Source organism: Colius striatus, chromosome 6 (genome assembly GCF_028858725.1).
Source record: "Colius striatus isolate bColStr4 chromosome 6, bColStr4.1.hap1, whole genome shotgun sequence".
In the NCBI taxonomy this organism is placed as follows: domain Eukaryota; kingdom Metazoa; phylum Chordata; class Aves; order Coliiformes; family Coliidae; genus Colius; species Colius striatus.
This window is the reverse complement of record NC_084764.1, coordinates 1,035,250-1,053,436: the sequence shown is the minus strand read 5'-3', so window position 1 is coordinate 1,053,436 and position 18,187 is coordinate 1,035,250. Positions and strand designations below refer to the sequence as shown.

Sequence of the window (18,187 nt, the reverse complement as noted above, 5' to 3'; positions counted from 1 at the left end):
GAGAACAAGGTGAAATGTCATCTTCTCTGCCAAGCACAGATACACATTATCTACATCAAAGGCAGAGACAGTCTTCACAAGTTCTCTGCAAACAGACCAAATCTGAAGCAGCTAATTACAGTTAGGCTAGGTTTGCTGTGAAACAGGTGTAATTGGGCAGGAGTTTCCATGCTTTGAAGGAGCGTTCTCACTGAGAAACCTGTGTTTCTGACCAAAGCAAGCTGTTGGCTTCTGTCACTACACCAACAGCAAGTTTCAATCTCAGAACTCTGCATGACATCAAAAGTTACTCAAGTGGCAAAGGCTATCAGAAGGGAGGCCTCTGTAGAACAGACAGGTACACCCTCCACACCACCATCACCAAGGGAACACCCAGCTACTCCTTGCAAGCACTGCAGGTACTTGCACCTGCAAAGAGAAAAGCAGAGCAGGTGACAGGCTGCAGCATCAGCGGCTCTGACATGCACAACTGCAAAGTTCTGCTTTCCTTTCTGGGGAAATAAGCCTGACCATCAGACTTCCTTACCTGCAGGAGGGACTCCTGATCTCAGGAGAACAAAGAAAGGCAGAGAGAGGACAGAACCAGCTTGTGAGGGCAGAGTCACTTCAGAGTATCGAGGGAACGAACCAGACTCAGAGAACTTCAACTTGAGAGAGGTGATTAACACAATCAGTGCTGCTTCTCCAAACCACACCTAAAAGGTGGGCTGCTCTGTGTACACAGCTTGAACAAGTCATTTACCAAGAGCCAAACCAGAGCTCTAGAAGCTTAATATCATCAGAGTAACACAATTATGTTGCCTTGAGAAATGGCAGCCCTATCCCCAGCAATGCTTAGCTTTTCTCCTCAACTGCCAGTAGCCAGGAGACTTCAGGCACGCTGTATTTCACTAGAATCAAGTTGGAGAAGACTAGTCTTTAAATAGCACAACTGTGAGCAAAAAGGCTGCAGCTACCACAGGTCTATCTGGTCAGCTCGCTTCTGTTTGACCCATTGCCTGAAATACAGAGCAGGCACACGCTCCCTTAGGGCAGCTCTCCTGTACCTCACACGGAACACGTTGTGCCGACACACACGGGATGAAAAGGCTAGATCAGATTTTAGCTGTGGGAATGAAACCCCCACTGGTCTCACGCTGCTTCTTCCTCTGCTGCAGACACCTCCCTCATCCCCTCACCCAACCAAAGCCTCTGTCTTGTCTGAAACACTTCTTATCCCCTTCTCGGCAGCACATGTTCTGGACGTCCCACAGGCAGTTGCTGTGACTCACTGGGGAAGCTGCTGCAGGGCCGGGGTGCAGACAGAAAGCTCGGGCACATGACAAAGGATAAGCTTTTATTTTGAACAGGTATGTGACTAAGCAAAAAGAATCCCTTCAGGAGCAATTCTTGCCTCGTTAGCATTTGCAGGGAGCCTCATGATCTGACCACAGGTGCTGTATAAACACGGAACAAAAAAAGCCCACCGCTAGGAAGGTATCATGAACTCCCACCCCAGGGAGAGAAACCCAGGGCTCCCTGTGACCTCACTCTCAGCAGGCTCTTGCTATGTAACACCCAGGGAAACAAACACTGAGCTACTGGGTCTGTTGCAAAGATGCAATCAAACCTGCAGCACGCCTGTTCTTACTGCTCGTTACAGGGGATGCAGGGGGCTGAAAAGCAAATGGAAAGGTCACTCAGATCCACGAGCTCTTTCTGTGCCGGAGCATGCCAATACTTTGTCTCAGAGGAACGAATCAAAGAGCAAGACTGCCTGGAAACAGGCTGCCCTCACATTCTGATGGGGAACTGTTGAGCTCCCTCAGCATTTGGTAGCTACAGTCCCTGGCATGAGCTTATTCACCTATAAAACTTATTAATTCACTTTAAATTATGGGTTTTTTTCGTTTATAAAACCAGATTTATGGAGCAGAGCCTAAAGGCTTCCTTGTCAATGGCTCTCCCCATGCATTCCCCAGCTCCTTCCCTCATCTTCAAGTCCTGACACGGCCTCATCTCTGCTGTCATTTCTCTTCCATTCCTTCTCAAGATTACTCTCGCAGCTCCCTCCCCTCTGCACACACTCCAGTTCCCGTGTGCACGCAGGAGCCAGCCTTCCCTCCCCTACAATTCCTTGTGCTATTTCCTCAGCTGAACTCATTAACCACATCTCCAGGACTCCCCATAACTGAAAAAACCTGCCCCTGGGCATAGAGGAACGAGTCTGTAAGGTTTTGAGGGCAGTTACTTTGTGCATTTTGCAGAGGTCCCGTGCAGCTGCAGCATTAGCAATCGGGTGAGACTGGTGTGGACACAGCATCCCTCAACCTGGGCTGAGCTGCACCCCCAGGCTTTGGAGCTCAGTAGGGAGAGGAGCTGCACACTGCTAATGGAGGCTGTGTTCCTTCCTGCGGGGGGGTTATCACCACCCTGCAGATACCTGCATCAGGCTTCCCTAAACAAACACAACTGGGAGCACAGGAATCCGCTCCAGGAAATCAAAGGAGCAAACTGGCTCTTCTCCCTGGCCAGATGTACTTGCAGCAAGCCTGTGGACTTTGTGCTGTTTTGGTTTGTGAGAGGGATGAGAGCGAGGGGGTGGCTTTGGGGTTTTGTTTTTAAATGCTCCCTAGTTTAGTCATGCCTCCTCAAGAGACAGGACCCACGCACCAGCCTACACCTCCTCCTTGGCTGAGATCAAGAGCTGCCGCTTAAACATATCTTTCAAAGCTTGATACTAAGCCAAAGCTTGCCTGCAGCATGGACAATGGGGTGCTGCAGTGCCTGTGAGAGATAAACTACAGAGAGCCGTGGCACAGCGGCGGCAGGTTCACTACAGAACATCTCCAACACTCATCTTGTCCATCACAGTTGAAACTTGTTTTGCTTTAAAGGGTTTACATTCTAGCAGCTCCTGAGAGACTCTGGTAACTTTTGCAATACAAAGACCATTAAAAAGAGATGTCTGTCTCATCTTGATGTCTTAGCATTTATCTGGTCTTTCTTTGCATTTCACCACCCCAGCACAGCTGTTCCTCTTCTGATTAAGGACAAAGATGAAACTGCTGCCTCCTCGCCTCCCTGTAACTAGCCCCAGTGGGATTTCTCAGTGAAGCCGAGCCTGCTTCCACAGGTTTCACTCCTGTGCTTCTGTCTTCCTGAGAAGACAAATTTTAGAGCAATCCATCATATCTGGATAACTATCCCATTAATCCCAGTGCCCTCAAACACGCCCTTCCTCCCTCAAACAGGCCTCTAGGCTTCAGTTTTCTACACAAACAGATGCTTAAAACTCTGTGGCCCATGGACTGGCTCTGCCAAGGGCTCACACTAAGTTACAGGACTTTGCAGTTAAAGCAGCCTGCAAGACCACCTTGTCTCACTGAATCTAGCAACTACAAGCCCTCACATGCTGGGCAGCACTGATGAAACATGCTGTCACGGGTGCCTTGCAGCCCAAGCAGAAAACGGCCAGCACAGAAGCACCAAGGCACAAGTCTTGCAGAAAGGACTGGTAGTTTCTGAGACAGGAAGGGCAGCTCTGTACCACAGCTTCCTTTACTGCACTAGTCTGATGCAAACCCCTCAGGCACTGCCTGAGATAATCACCTCCTCATCTCTGCTTCCTTTACCAGAAAGGCAGAATCCCTCTTCTAGAGGCTCACGCTTTCCCCAAAGGGGAACTGACCCACGCTGCTGCCATAAGGCTTCCCAAGTACAGCAACCCACACCACAAGAGACTGCTCACAAGACCTGTGCTAGTGCCTCTTCTCAGTGCTGCATGAATGAGCCAGCACAAACACCCACATGTGCATTTTGAACCCTTCTACACTCATCTGTACACGCACAAAGTTGATACCTGTGTTCTCTCCATACAGAAAGGCAACACTACTATTTGCTTCCCCTCGGTGATCTCATCCCTGTGTATCTCACTCAGCTATGGAGTTTTTCTTGTTAAACCATGGCAGCTTCCTTGCTGTGAACAGAAAATCCTCCTCCCTGCTTCAGAAGTCTTAAAAAAAACACCTACCATGACACTGTTCTGTGTTTGACAGCCTCCTTAGGACATACAGCAATCCTGACACGGGCTGACCTTACACAGCTGGCAGCGGGGTGCCTGACTGCAGAAAGACATTTCGACCATGGCCAGACTTTGAGGGAGATGGGAAGGGGCTGGATTCACCTACAGGCAGGCAGGAAGGCTGCAGAAGGGCTTGGCTCGTAACCTGGCCTGTTCCAGCTGCCTGTGCCACAGCATGCACACAGCTCAGCCTGGCAGCACAGGCTGGGACAGCCCCTGACACTGCCTTAAGGCAAAGCATTTCCCATGGCAAAGGAACGTGCCCCTGCACACACCAGGCTTCTAACAACACAGGGAATGAGGTACATGGAGAACTTGTGTCAAGTGCTTGATACTCCACACAGAGACACAACAGAGAACAACTGGCTGTGGGTGCAGTCCTCCAGTTCCTGCGTGCAGGCTGTGGGATGTCATGCTCTATTTGGCACTCACAGACATTTGCTGCAGTCCACCACCCCATGCCTACTCTCCCTTAGCTAAACTGGAAAGGCAGCTCATGAGTACACAAGAGGACAAACAACTACATTGGCAGGGAGAATACAGAGAAACAATCACTTAACATGCAAAAACATCCCCATACTCTCACTAAAACAACACTGCTTTGGGTTACAAAGTACAGCAGATCTGCAAGGAAACTGCATTCACCAGCAAAACCCAGCCTACCACAAAGAAGGTGCAGTGGAACATTCTGGTTTTATGTTCAAGAACAAAGTGCAGAGGCCACAAGGAACAGAAAAACAGAAGGAAAAAAACCCCTTCAGCTGAGCATACTGACCCAGAACACAGGGTTCAGTTACCACCTACACACACACCCCCCAGATCCACAGCACACACGGTTCACACAGCCCCTGCCTTGTTATCTGTACATGTACAGTTAGAAATTCAGGGCAGTAACCTGGCACACTGGAGCTGAACACTGCTGCAGCCCGCTGCAGACAGCATAGGAAGAAAACAAAGAGAATTTATGTAACAAAGCAAAACACAGCAAGAGAGGAACATCTGCTGCTGTTACCAGAACTACCATCTGGTCGGTATCTGAGGTCCTGAGAATGAGTTCATTCATATTTAAAAGCAGAAGTAATAGGTCATTCCTTCCAAGATAAAAGGGAAGATGCCTGTTTCCCTACAACTGCTCCAGATCCAGCATCCCCAGACCAGACTTGGCTTTCTGAACCAGTGGTGTCTGGGTCCCGGCCCGGACAGTCAAGCTCAGCGCACGTTTCACAGCAGGCCTCCAGAGTGAGGAGGATGGGAGCACTCCTTCCTACAGCAGTTTTGCTCAGCCCCAACACGAGCCTCATTTGCCTGCAGCCCACTCAGAGCTGCAACACAGAAGGACCAGTTTTGTCACTAGCAGGTTACAGTAACTCTGAAGCTGTGAGGCATTGGCAGCAGTAAACAGGGTTAGCATAGCAAACCTCAGCCACTGTCCTGAACTCACCTTAAACTCCTGACAGCACTGCCCACAACTGCAGTCATCACAGCTGGTTCAGGTCACAGCACCCACGAATACATCTCTCCAACAAATATGAGGCCAGACATGGCAGCAGTGCTTTCTAATACCTTAAGAACACAGGCACCCTAGCTGAGAAAGCTGCTGCTGCGGCAGTGCTACCCCTCATCCACCTCTGCCACGCCAAGTGATAAGCCAAGAGGGACAATCTTAATGCATCCTCATTAGCTCTTCAAATATAGATCAATAAGGTCTGTTCCTATTTGAGCACCTGTTGGTAAGTATCATTCAGTTGTGAATGTCTTCTGCAAGGAGATGAGATCTCTGGTCCTAGCAAAATCCCTCACCAGCTGTCAAGATACAGCACACAAGTCAATTCACCTATTGTGAGTCCCTCAGTCCCAACAAGGTCACGGCACGTTTCCTGGTTCTTCATTCTCCCCAAGCAAGGATTCACACCTGCTCTCTGAAATTCAGGCACTGGCTTTGTCGATTGAGTCTTCATTGCAAGAGATGGAGAGCAGGAAGGATCAGAAGGATTGTGCAGCAGTGCTGAGCAGCCTAAGCAGAAACAGTGCACTTGTGTGAGGGAGCAATGTCCTCTGGAAGCTGGATGCAGGCTCTTGATTTTAAAGCCTTCTGCATATGCCTGAGGTTATTCTTACTTAAGATGTTTCATGCCACCAGAAATTACTCTGAATCAATTTCAAGCAGAGATCTATAGTCTACATTTCTCCCACGTGCAAAGGAAGAGCTATGGCCAGCGAAAGCACGGCAGAATTCAGGGTGTTTCCAGAGGCAGAGGGCAATCAGTCGCCTTGGAAGGCAGAAAGGCTGGAGCCCGGCTTTGTGCAAACCACAGGCCACTGGCAGAGATTAAGTGTGGACTTCTATACCAATCCCTCTAGGCCCTTGTTTTTTGTCTAGTGTCACTACCTCTGCTTGTGGCCAACAGTGATGGGAGCACAGCAGCCTTGGTGCTGCCTTCAGGAAAGGCAGATGTGTGGAGACAAAGTCCATTTTTCTGCTGGGTGGAACCTGGGACAGCCAATCCATTTTAGGATGGCAAGCAGAGAAGAAAACGTGAGAGCTGAGCAGCAGCTGTGTAGGTGACACCGATTCAAGCACACAGGACTGCTGCAAGTGCAAGTGGCCAAAACCCCTGATTTAATATTGATGACTTGGAAGGAAAACCAAACCAGAACAAACAAGTCTGCATTCTTTACTACAACCATCCTGCAAAGCTCACCACTGGCTGAGGATGAAACAAACCGAGCGCGTAGCAGGAGGTGCTGCAGGGGAAGAAAGCACTGCCTTCAACTTCTCTGAGCAGCTAAAATGGTGCCTAGCTGTATCTTCAGAGAATTTAGGATATGCACACACCCTCGTTAAGCCACAGGACTGTATTGTCTAAGCTGAATAATGTCTCTCAACAGCTCCAAGTACTACTTGAAGTACAAAATTCCCCTATGTACTGGGAGCCTGTTAAACAGTTGGCATAAAAGAAGCACAATCAATGTATGCCTGAGACAGCAGGAACCAGTTATGCAGCAATTAAATGCACAGTGCAGGGAGGCTATAAAGTAGCAGCTTTTGCTTTAGCAAATATGGTTGCTTGCCACCAAGTGCTTTAACAAGATAAATCTTATCACGTACTTCAAATTCAGCAAGACTTGTCTGGAGCAACGCTTGGAGAGGCTACAGCACACGCACCATTTCTGACTCAAATCCTCCTCCTTAGCACCAAGCAATGCACTAGGACACTGTTGGAGATGGTGGAAAAGACCAGGCACAGGTGCACAGATCAACCAAGGCAATAGAGATCAACCTATGAGGGGCATTTGCCAGAGGTGAGAAGCACATTCATGCTGTTAACGTTCAGCGGCTCCAATGTTCCAATCCGTTCCATCTCGAGTGCAAGTTGTCACATCCAAAGCCAAAGAGCCCTTTTGCCACATGTTACTTGGTGCTAAGCTAACTGAAAACTCTAACTTCACAAAGTCAGACAGACAAATACAATCAAGCAGTGTCTGCCACACGAAACGCTGGGGAGGAGCGTGGAGGAAGAGGAAAGCAGCGACCATCACGGTGTAAACGGGACAGGTTACTGCCTCCAGGACACGCTGGCTGCTGGAAACACACCTTCCTTCTTCTCTTACCCGAGAGCAAACCAGAGTCACGAGGGTTAACTTGGCCTTCAAGCTACCTTAAAATAAACACCAAAAATCCCCACTAAAAGCCCAGCACACTCTTATTTAGAACCCAAACCCTCAGCTCATATCCAGACAGGCAGAGGAAGTCCCCTCTGGCCTCCCGTCAGTGGAGCAGAAAACACATCTGGGGAGAAAAACAGATCAGTTCTGTGTATTCTGTACTGCTTCCTTCATTTTTAATACCAACAATGCCACGTGCCCCTGGAGCTTCGTGCTACAGCACACTGCCTGAAAGGGAAATACTAACCTGCACAAAAAACCAAACCCACAAAACAAGTGGAAATATACACACGGGAGAAACCCTGAGAGGTATGAAAGGATGCAGGTGAGCGCTGGCTGACCCCTGAGCAGACATCACTGCTACAGGCACCTGCAGTGTAGGCTTTCACAGTACAAATGGTTCAAGCAGACAAGGGGGAGCAGACATGAAAGCAGAGCTTAGAGAGCATTCAAGGCCTTATGGGAAGCTTTGCACAGGAGCTGTTAAGGAATGCTTCCTTCATCCTCCTCCTGTTCTCACTTCACAGGATAACAATAACGGGGGAGAGGAATCCTGTGCCCTGGCCTGTGACTTGTCTGTGGTCTCTCACACACAGGCCACTTTGGGATAACCGTTTTAATTCATAGGAGATGAGCCAGATGTTGAAAAGTGATGGAACAGGACTAACTAAGCACAAGGCACTCACTGGCAGGGAATGCCCTGCGTGTGCCAATCCAGAGTAACGACATAAACCCAACAACACACGTGCTTTCCAGTTTTATTGTCAGGCCATAAAAGCAATCACTACCCTGGAATGCAGCATTTCCTGGGATTTAACAGTTGTTGGATTGGCAGTGCCAGGCAAAGGCAGTTATGGCCAACCCATAATTGTAGGCATGTAAAATGTGTCCCACTGCATGGGTTAACATTGTCTCTTCAGCATCCAGTAAGCAAACTGACTCTGCAACACAATTGCTCTTTCCAAGTGCTGAGAAGCCCTTTCCCACCCCTAATGCTTCCATGCAGGTTGGTACCAAGGAGCCACACTGGACTGCCTTTGTAACCCACACACAGGCACTAGCAAAAACCACTTCAGGTCAGGCTCCTCAGACAGGCTCCTTCTGATGGAGCCTTTCTCCCTCCACCCCAGTACCTTTTTGCACACTTCTTTGAGCTCACCTTATCTAGACACTATGTCTCCATTGCAAACCACATGACTTTTGGCTAAGGGATCAGATTTTTGTATCACCACCATAGGCCTTTTGCATTTCTGCATTAAATAAAACCACTCTCCACCAAAATGAAACCCTGAGAGCACTGCACTGATGTGCAGGTGCACTCACTCTGTCTTCTAGAGAAGATCTTTAACTTCTCTAAACCCCTCCTATCCCTCTATTGTGCACTGACACCAAAGCAGGTCTTAAACCACCCTGCAGAGAGAACAGCCCCCAGTGAAAGATAGCAAACTGCCTCACAAATTCAGCAGCAGGCCAGCTCAGCCAGACTCAGGATGGATTATCCATGGAGGACTGCCAATATTCATCCTCAGAGAGCCCACTACCACAGACTGAATGGCTATACCATGACACCTGCTTTTAGAAGCACAAGGCTGAGCTTCTCATCAGCTTCATACTGCCAAGGAAAGGCTGAAGAGGATAACTCAGTACATTTCTCCTCTTCCCTTCTTGATCTGCAGGGCACTTACTAACAGCTTTGGCTGCTGTGATCTAACCAGTATCTTTACCACCACTCTTTCCCCACAGCCACAAAGATGATTTAGGGAAAAGATGTGGTTTTAATGGACTACTTTTTTGTGGTGTATTTCATGCAAAGCCATATTTCACCATATACCTTGGCTTCAAGCTCCTCTCTCTACTGCTGTGCAGTTTGTCTTCACACTGGGAGCAGACCACTGGCATAAACCAAACCAGTCTAGAGGCTGCACAGACATTCAGCCTAGAAGACTTGAGAGCTCTCTGGACTAGCCATCAGAAGTTAGCCTTGTAAGGAGTACTGAAAAGCATTTGAGAAACAGCATTTGTTTGCTGTGGCCAGGGAAGGAGGAAAGAAGAGACAGAAGGAAAAATACCTTCTAAGTTTCATCTGCTGCAGACTTGCATTCTTTCAGTGACATGTCTCAACAGGTAACAGAAGATGCCACTAGCTTCAAGTCCAATGTGTGTTGCATCAACAGAAAGGGGTTTTTTAATGATAAAAAGATAAATAGCTATCTTGGTGGGTAATTGTGTGTGTTTCAGTGTACAAGGACAAGCACTCAAAAATATCTCAAAATATCTAAGTGAGCAATCCCAACGAGACTTCCTCAAAACAAGCCTTTGCACTCAAGTTAGTAGCTGCTGGAAACAAGGACAACAGGTTGGCACAGCAATAGGATGGGTAGCAAAGGAGCTTAATGCCTTACTGCTGCTAGAGGGATCTGAGGGGAAGACAGAGGAATTACCCCTATTCTGATCAGTACCAGAACAAAGGCTCACATTACTTCATCAGCACTGGGACTCCTCTAGAGCACTGTGTAATAACCTTGTTGAAAGTATTAGAGGGATTTCCCTATCCCCAATCCACATTCCTTCTCTAAAGAGGGATAAAAAGGTGAGGTATGAAAAGCAGCTTTATGTTTACTTCTCTGAAAGACACAGCCAGGTAGTTTCTTACCATTAAAGCATAACATACATAAATAAGCTGCTTCTGTGATCTGGAAGGCAGAAAGTCAACAGCAAAACACAACGGACATGGAAGAAACCAGCTGGTGGTAACTGACCAGCCCAAAAGCCAGGTTAACAGAGGTGTGAGGAAGAGTCAGACCACACAAACATTTTAGCATTACTTGCTGTTTCCAAGCCTCTGTTCTAACAGAAAGTGTCTGTCCCACTGCAGCAGGACATGGAATGCAGCACACTGACCAGTCTGCACAAGTGTCATGGCACTGGGACAAAACCCAGCCTGAAGCAGCAAAGAGTCAGGTAAAATAAAGTAACAGCATTAGCTTTCACCTTACCTGGTGCTGACACGCGCTGGCATACACTGGTTGTCGAGTCAGTGTGATCAGAGTGATGATTCAGTGAGGACAGGTTGATTCACACACCTAGGGAGGCATTCAAAAAAGTGAGTGTTAGCTGTGAGTACCTGGGGGACAGGAATGGCACTGTCACATGAGAGAGCCAGAAGGCTGAGGGGCAGAAGCAGCTCCTGTTTTTAGGACACAAGCACAGTTATGCTGCAGGTACAGACACAACCAGCCAAACCCAGACCTGGATTTGAGATACAGGTGGTGTTTTATTGTCTCTTATCCCCCTACACAAGACTTAGAAAAAAAAGGTAATGAACAAGGTAACCTCCTGCACCTTGGCAAGCAACTGAGAACTGGACAGACTGGCCACCCCAAAGTGAAAGTAAAAGCTGCACAGCTGAAAGGCATCTCTGTCCAGCTCGCTTAAAGATCTCCTTTGTTGTCAAACATTTGATTGGCACATTTTTGAGTGTCAGGAGTGTGCAAGAGAGCAAGCCAGCAACTGCCTTCAGATGCAGGTTCTCACAGCTAGTGAAATGAGAAGTAAAACCTAGCAAGCTCCTCTTGCGTCTCCCACTCAAATAACCACACACTTGGAAAAGACACGACCTCTGAGCATACAGCCCTGCTCCCAATGCCCAGGAAAAGCAGTTTTAAATAGATCTCTCCTCCCAGGCTTGCAGAGCTGCACAGGCTGTGCTCACAAAGCCAGGGCAGAGCCTGCGGCGAGGCCCCAGCACATTTGGTCTGCAGCGCCTCAGCATCACACAGCTCTTTGCACTACTGCTTTAGCTTTATAAAGATGTACTGCTAGACTTTCCTAAAGGGACAACAGGAGCCTCCCTGCCCTGAAGCAAGCAGCATGCCCTTTCTGGCCTTTCAAAAGGAGCAGGGGGGCCCTGGGAGAGGAGCAGGGTTTCAGGCTGTCAGGACGATGCCACACACGGCTGCCGGGTCGCCAGTGGCATATGTGGCAGCAGATGGAGCAGTGCAGCTTTCATCCTTCCTGAGCCACGCTCTGGACTTCTGACGCTTCTCCCGCAAAGCAGAGACGTCAATCATCCTTCCAGGCACAAAGGCATTCTGCTCAGGCTGTGTACCAACACCAAAGGATCACCTACACTGACTATTTAGAGGGCAGCTTTTGGCTTAGCTTTCGAGTGTAATGAACCCCCACACAGCACAGGACCATCAATTACTGTTCTTCACTGCACATCCACTTTCTTTTGCCTCTTAGCTCACTAGAGCTCAACACACACCCATATGCATCTTTAGCTTCCCCCTGGCCCCTCACTTAGAGGGGTTTTCATTAACATGACAGCACCTTACACAGGCCTTAACAAATAAAATGCCTCGTGAGAGTGATTGGCACAAATGAGCCCCAATACCCAAAGGAGATTCTGGCACATCCCACAATGTCATTGTATTAGCCTGGGCTGCTTCAATATTCACTGCCTGAGCATTTCCCAGCAGGTATTTACCAAGAAGAAAAAAATTACCCAAAGATCTTAAACAAGTCAGAGTATTGCACTAATCCATACATTTAAAACTACATCTCCTCTCAAACCAAGCTGCCTTTAACAGCCACTGCTGAAAGATCAAGCTGCAAGTTCAGCTACTGAAAGATCTTTGTTTCTATAGAGCATAAGCTCAAGCTCACTCACAAACACTGAGGGGTTGGGGGCTTTTTTGTTTGGTTTTTGGGTTTTTTAATCAACAGTCTTAAAGAGTTCTGCAGAAAGAGCTCCAATCCTTCAACAGAACTTCTTACCTACCTCCATTCCCAAACAAGATGCAAACTTGGTTTTCATCAGAGATTCTTTCAATTCCCACTCATTTCATTACAAAATCCCGTTAAAACAACACAAGGAAAATCAAACCAAACCAAACCAGGAGCAGCAGTAAACCACGGCAACATTGAATTACAAACCAGGAGGAAGATGAGTTGAGGAAAAATGTAAACAGCTCTAAGTTCTGGAGCTTTTAAAGTGCAGGGTAAGGAAGCTATGGACAGAGGCACAGAGGATTCAAACTCGTTTACTTCTGAGCATTACAGTGGTGAGCACTTCAGCAGAGCAAAGTTCAAGCATCTACAAGGAAGTCACTCCTATGGCAAGGGAGTTCACACTGCTGGACTGAAAGCCTTCCTGGTCCACAGTATAAGTACGATGCAGTGTCTCATGCTCCGCACAAAACTGCCTCCAGAAGCCACTTTCCCTTTGCTCTGCTAGCTCCAGAAGCTGTACTTTACGCCTTGCCTACAAGGCTGCTGCTGTAGAGGTGATGACCAAGCCGTTCCACTTGATATTCCCAGCAGGAAGCAAAGTGGGCTGGCTGCCAGGAGAGCAGATCCCTTCAGGGAATCACCAGAGAGGCACATCAACCCTCCTCCTGCCTTCAGCACGCAGGCAGGGAAAGCCACAACCTGGGGGAAGCAGTGGGTAAGTAAGAGTTCTGTACCTCTAACTTGTGCTCCTGCAGCTCTTCACTCCCGTGAGCTTCCTCAATAAACCAGCCTGAGTTATCACACAGAGCACCATCGGTTGGAAATGAAACGTAAGCAGGCAGCAAGAGGCCAGGCTCGCACTGGGCTGCTATTAGCACCATAAGCCATGCGAGCACTCAGCTGTGAGCCGGCACTAGCTGCCACTGCTCCCTCCCCAAACAAACAGCAAAGACAAGGAAGGGGGGAAACATTTCTCCCTGCATGTCAAAGCTGGCTTCCTGAAATTTACAGGGCACATTGCCACTGGTTAAACTTCCAAATCGATTTCTTAAACCAGCCTGCTAGAAGAGTCAAGGAAAACACTATATGCAACAGCAAAGCTGTGTGAGTTACACAGAGGACTTGCAGAGACAAACTCCCTGTCCCTAACTAGTGCTCCCTGTGCTAGGGACTACGCCATCACACCTGAAGCAACTCCATTTGTGCACAGAATAGCTTCCTGACAGGGCTCAGACACGTACAGCAGCATTTCGAGTCATGACAACTAAGCAAACACAATTACACATGACTGCTTCTAGCAGGAGACATGCCCTGGAAGCAGCAGCACACTGAGCAAGCGTCTCGGCTGCACACGGGTTAAGTTCTTCCCTTTTCCTGCTCTAGGAAATGCCTTCGTGTTTCTATTTACACACTCCTAAAGCTGAATTCAATCCCTGCTGCCTCCCCACTCCCTCCCAGTCCTCCAGGCAAGCGGGCCCAGCCCTGGCAGCGAAAGATGGCCTCTCTCCCAGCTAAGCCTGATCAGCTGGGATGAGCTGGTTGTAGCAGGGGAGCCGCAGGGAGCCCTTGCACCAGGCAGAGTGCGCAACAGGACACGGAGTGGCAAACGCTGGAGAGAAGCTTCCAAGCTACTGACCTTTCCCGCAGGTACTGCCAGGCAACCGGCTTCTCCACCGAGGCCTCGGGTCTGCAACAAGAGATGCAACTTCCCAGAAACCCCAAAGGGACGGCAGCGGCCTGACACAGACTCTGGGTGCAGCACCGAAGCTTGCTGACCTGCCAGAAATGAGCGGCTCGCATCTGCTTTGCGGTGAAAGCAGAGCGCGCCAGGGCCGGGTCTGGGCGGTGCAGCGGCCGTGCTGGGAGCAAGCACACCGAGAGAAAAGCAGAAGTGATGCAACAGGAACCGCTGCAGACACAGAAGCACACGTCTGCAGCTGAGGGGCTGCACAGCTGAGGAGCTGAGCTTAACACCGCTGCACACTGCTCTTCCTCGGAGCTGAAACAATCCTCCAGGCAAGAATAAAACAGCCTCGATCACAGGGCTGAACTAATCCCGTCAACATCACCACTGCTGCAGGCAGGACACACGTTTAGTGACTTCAGCCACCATCGCTGCTGACTCCCAGGCAGCTCCAGCAGCCCCTGCACTCCCCCTTCACACGCTGCACTCGTACAAACTGCTGAGAACGCCTGGAAGCTCCTTCAGCAGAGACAGGGTGCGCTGAACGACTCAAGGAGGTTGTGCTCTCCTCAGACCACAAGGCGGTCAGTTTGCATGACACACAGAGAGAAGGGGACAGAAGCAAAGTTTCTGCTACGCTAATACCGTGCTTGAGAAATTCCAGCCTCCAGATCAGTTTCCCCACTGAGGTAAACTTTAAAGGAGGAACATGAGGGCACTGGGGTTTCTGCAGGGGCTTGTCTAAGGGGAGGTTAGGGCTCCCTGGTCATGTGCTCTACGAAGAGGTGCAAGACCATGAAGTGACATCAATCATCTGTGACTTTAAAAGCCACATAAGACCAGCTTGCAGGTCTTTCAGGTGAATTCCCTTCATCCTAGTGACCCCTAAAAGAACTTTTGGACGGTATTGTCTTCTCTAGCGGCCCATAGAACACCGATTCACGTAAACAGGACAGGACAATTTAAGGGGGCAGATAAAACTCCAAACCTTTCCGAGTTTTGCTGGCAGAATCACTGCCAGAAACAACAGGCAAGGTATAAAAGGGCAGAAGTGTGATCTGTAAAACTCAGTGACACAACTGGCCACTAGATTACAACACTGGACAGCATTAGTCTCCCTCCCATAGAAATACACCCCACAAAAAATACTGTGGCAGGAAAACAACAAGAAGGAGGTAGACTTGCAAAGGGATTTACAACAAGTACCTGAAGAGGAGGCAGTGGATGACATCAGTGATAAACTGCAGGCACCAAAGCACTGATCCTTAGAGGACCAGCATTTAACATGCAAATGCTCTGCTTAGGCGTTTTGCCTCCCTTTGATGCCTATACAGACAAGTTCTAACCAGATGAAGCCTGGGGAGAGTCCCCTTTCCCCATTATCTCAAATATTTTCTCCCAAGCAACAGTTAAGTGCTCTGAAAAGAACTGTATCACTTCTGCTTCTGTTCAGAGGAGAAAAAGAGAAACACACATCCCTCTCCCCCCAAAAATGAGTACAGAAATTGTTACTAAAGGAGAGAGGCAACGACTCCCCAGCTCTGACTGACGCAGGATGCAAGCAGCAAGCTGGTGCCTGATCCCTACAGCGCAGCCTACAAGGCAAAGCCAAGCTGAACAACAGACAGAAGGCAGTAAAGGCACTCTGGAAGAGATCCAGACGTCTCGAGCTTAGCCCTACCGTATGAAAAATTAAAGAGGTTAAAACCTCCTCTTAAGAACTTTTCTTCCCATTGTTCTGACCACAACTCTCCTGCACAAGCTGCATTGCTCCAGAAACCTCAGGAATGACAGGACTACAGACTCCTTGCCAAGAGGAGCACCATTACATAATAGCGTTTATGAGAACACGCACAAAGAGCCACTAGAAAGCGCAACCAGACAAGTGCAAAAAACCCTCTCTGCCCATCAGCACAGCTCAGCTCTCTGCCCTTCCAAAGGCAGCTTCAGGATATTGCTCATTTCTCTGTTTACTTTCTCTCCTGTCCTTCCACCCAACAAAATCCGTGTTGCTGGGAGTACCCCAAGGCCATTCCCAACAACTGTGACCCCAGGAACTGCTGCAACTGCATTGATCTGTTTAAAAGAACCGTGTGAAGATGCAAAGAAGGTGTCACCGTTTGCATCAAACACATCCTAAACCAGCGCTGTTTATTATGGTATCCGTCGATCTTTCACTCGATTGAAGGGATGCCCACAGCAGCTATTGCTTCTCAGTTCTCCAAAGCCCTGCGTGGCTATTCTGGAGTGCCGGGTGCTGCAGGGGATTTAGGATAGATCGGTTATGCACACGTAGGGGTTCAGGCCAGGCACCGCACACGTGTGAAGGCAGCTGCTGGGGAAGCTCTGACCTCCAGCCGCTATTCAAGGCACCGTGAATAAGAAAAGCAAAGACGAAGCTCTGCCGAGCACAAAGTTTGTCCCATTAAACCACCGGCACCAGCGTTTCCATGCACACCCTCACCTCGGGCACCCCTCTTGCCCTCTGCCTCTCCACGCACTCATCAGCTCTGCCCGAGGAAAAAGCAGAAGACAGCGATGCCACTTCCCAGCTGCCACTCTCGGCTGTGGGGTTCCGGAGGCTCTCCCGGCGCCAGGAGGATCCACAAGCCCACGAATCCACCCCCAGGGCCGCTGCCCTCAGAAGCGACCGCCAGCCCGCCGGCGCGACACGAGGGCGGCCCAGGTACCACAGGTGACGTTATGTAACGGAGCCGGCGGCACAGCCCAGCGCCGAGCGCCGGGACGGGGCAGGGGCCGCTCCGGCCGCAGCACAGCGGCCCAGCCGCCGAGCGCCGCTCCCGGGCCGGGCATGAGGGGCCGGGAGCCAGGCGGGCCCGCGTTCCCCCCTGCTCCGCCCCGAAGCCCTTCCGCCTCAGCCGGCGCCGGAACGCGCGGCCCCACCGCGGCAACCGGCGCACGCCGCTCCTCACGCCGCCGGCAGGCCCCGAGCCGGGCCCGGGCGGCCCCTCACACCCTGCCCCCGCTCCCCACCCCAGCGGCTGCTCACCGGGCGGCGGGTCCGGGGCCGGCTCTGCGCGCTGAGGGCCGGCGGTGCCGCGGGGCTGGGGCTGAAGGTCGGCGGGCGGGCGCGCGCCCAACGCCCCGGCCGGCCCGGCGTCTCGCGCGCCCAACGCCCCGGCGGCCGCCGCCGCCCGCCACGCCCCGCCCCGCCAGGCCACGCCCCGCCCGCCAGGCCACGGCCCTCCCTCCAGGCCACGCTCCGCCCTCCAGACCACGCCCCTCCCTCCAGGCCACGCCCCGCCCCACCAGGCCACGCCCCGCCTCGGGCCCCGCCCCTAAAGGCCACGCCTCTCCCACCAGGCCATGCCCCTACAGGCCACGCCACTCGTGCCAGGCCCCGCCCCTCACTCCATGCCCCGCCCCTCCCCCATAGAGCCCGCCCATTCGGCCACGCCTCACAAGGTCACTCCCCGCCCCTCCAGGCCACGCCCCTCCCCGCCCTAGGCCACGCCCACACGGACTCCGCCCCTAAGGTCACGCCCCGCCGCACTGGGCCGCCCTTAGCGGGGCGCGGCCAGGAGGGGGCGCTGCGGCGCGAGCGGCTGCACCGCGGGGCCGGGGCTCGGCACGGGGGAGGCTCGGCACGGGGGAGGCTCGGCACTGGGGGGGCTCGGCACGGGGGGGGCTCGGCACGGGGGGGGCTCGGCACTGCGCCGCACACCGGCGGCTGCCGCTGCTGAATGACCGGAGCCCACCGCAAGCAGCCCCTGTGGCAGCCGCACGCTCGGAGGACACGTGGCGCTGGCGCTCGGCGCCGCGCCTGGGGAGCAGGAGGAGGAGCTGGAGCCCGGCCTCTCCCCCGCCGGCGGCTGCTCGTGTGCCCCAGCGGCCCCGCGGCTGCAGGGGAGAGAGAATGCTGCTGCAAAATCCGAGCCGTTTGCAAGCGTTTTCAACGCGTTATTCGCAGCCCGAGGGGTTTATCTGGCAGGGAGAGCTCGCTGCCTTCACGGGGGCTGGGAACCGTACCAAAACTCGGGCAGGGAGAGGCTCGGGCAGGGGCACGTCGCTGTGAATAC

At 51.3% G+C, this 18,187-nt stretch overlaps 1 protein-coding gene across 4 annotated transcripts in view; it reads right to left on the bottom strand.

Moving 5' to 3' along the window:
• The window catches only part of SUSD6 (sushi domain containing 6), a 65,852-nt gene extending 48,601 nt beyond the window's left edge, over positions 1-17,251 (bottom strand). Inside the window, exons 1-3 of one of the 4 annotated variants that reach the window (XM_061997917.1) lie at positions 17,158-17,251; positions 14,100-14,239; positions 10,726-10,812 (exon numbers count right to left, since the gene is read on the bottom strand). The gene's annotated coding sequence lies outside the window, so the exon portion shown is untranslated. Of the gene's footprint in view, positions 1-10,725; positions 10,813-14,099; positions 14,240-16,611; positions 16,946-17,157 lie in introns of those variants that run through there. The other 3 variants (XM_061997918.1, XM_061997916.1, XM_061997919.1) reach the window with 3 other exon arrangements.
• Positions 17,252-18,187: the final 936 nt, after the last annotated feature.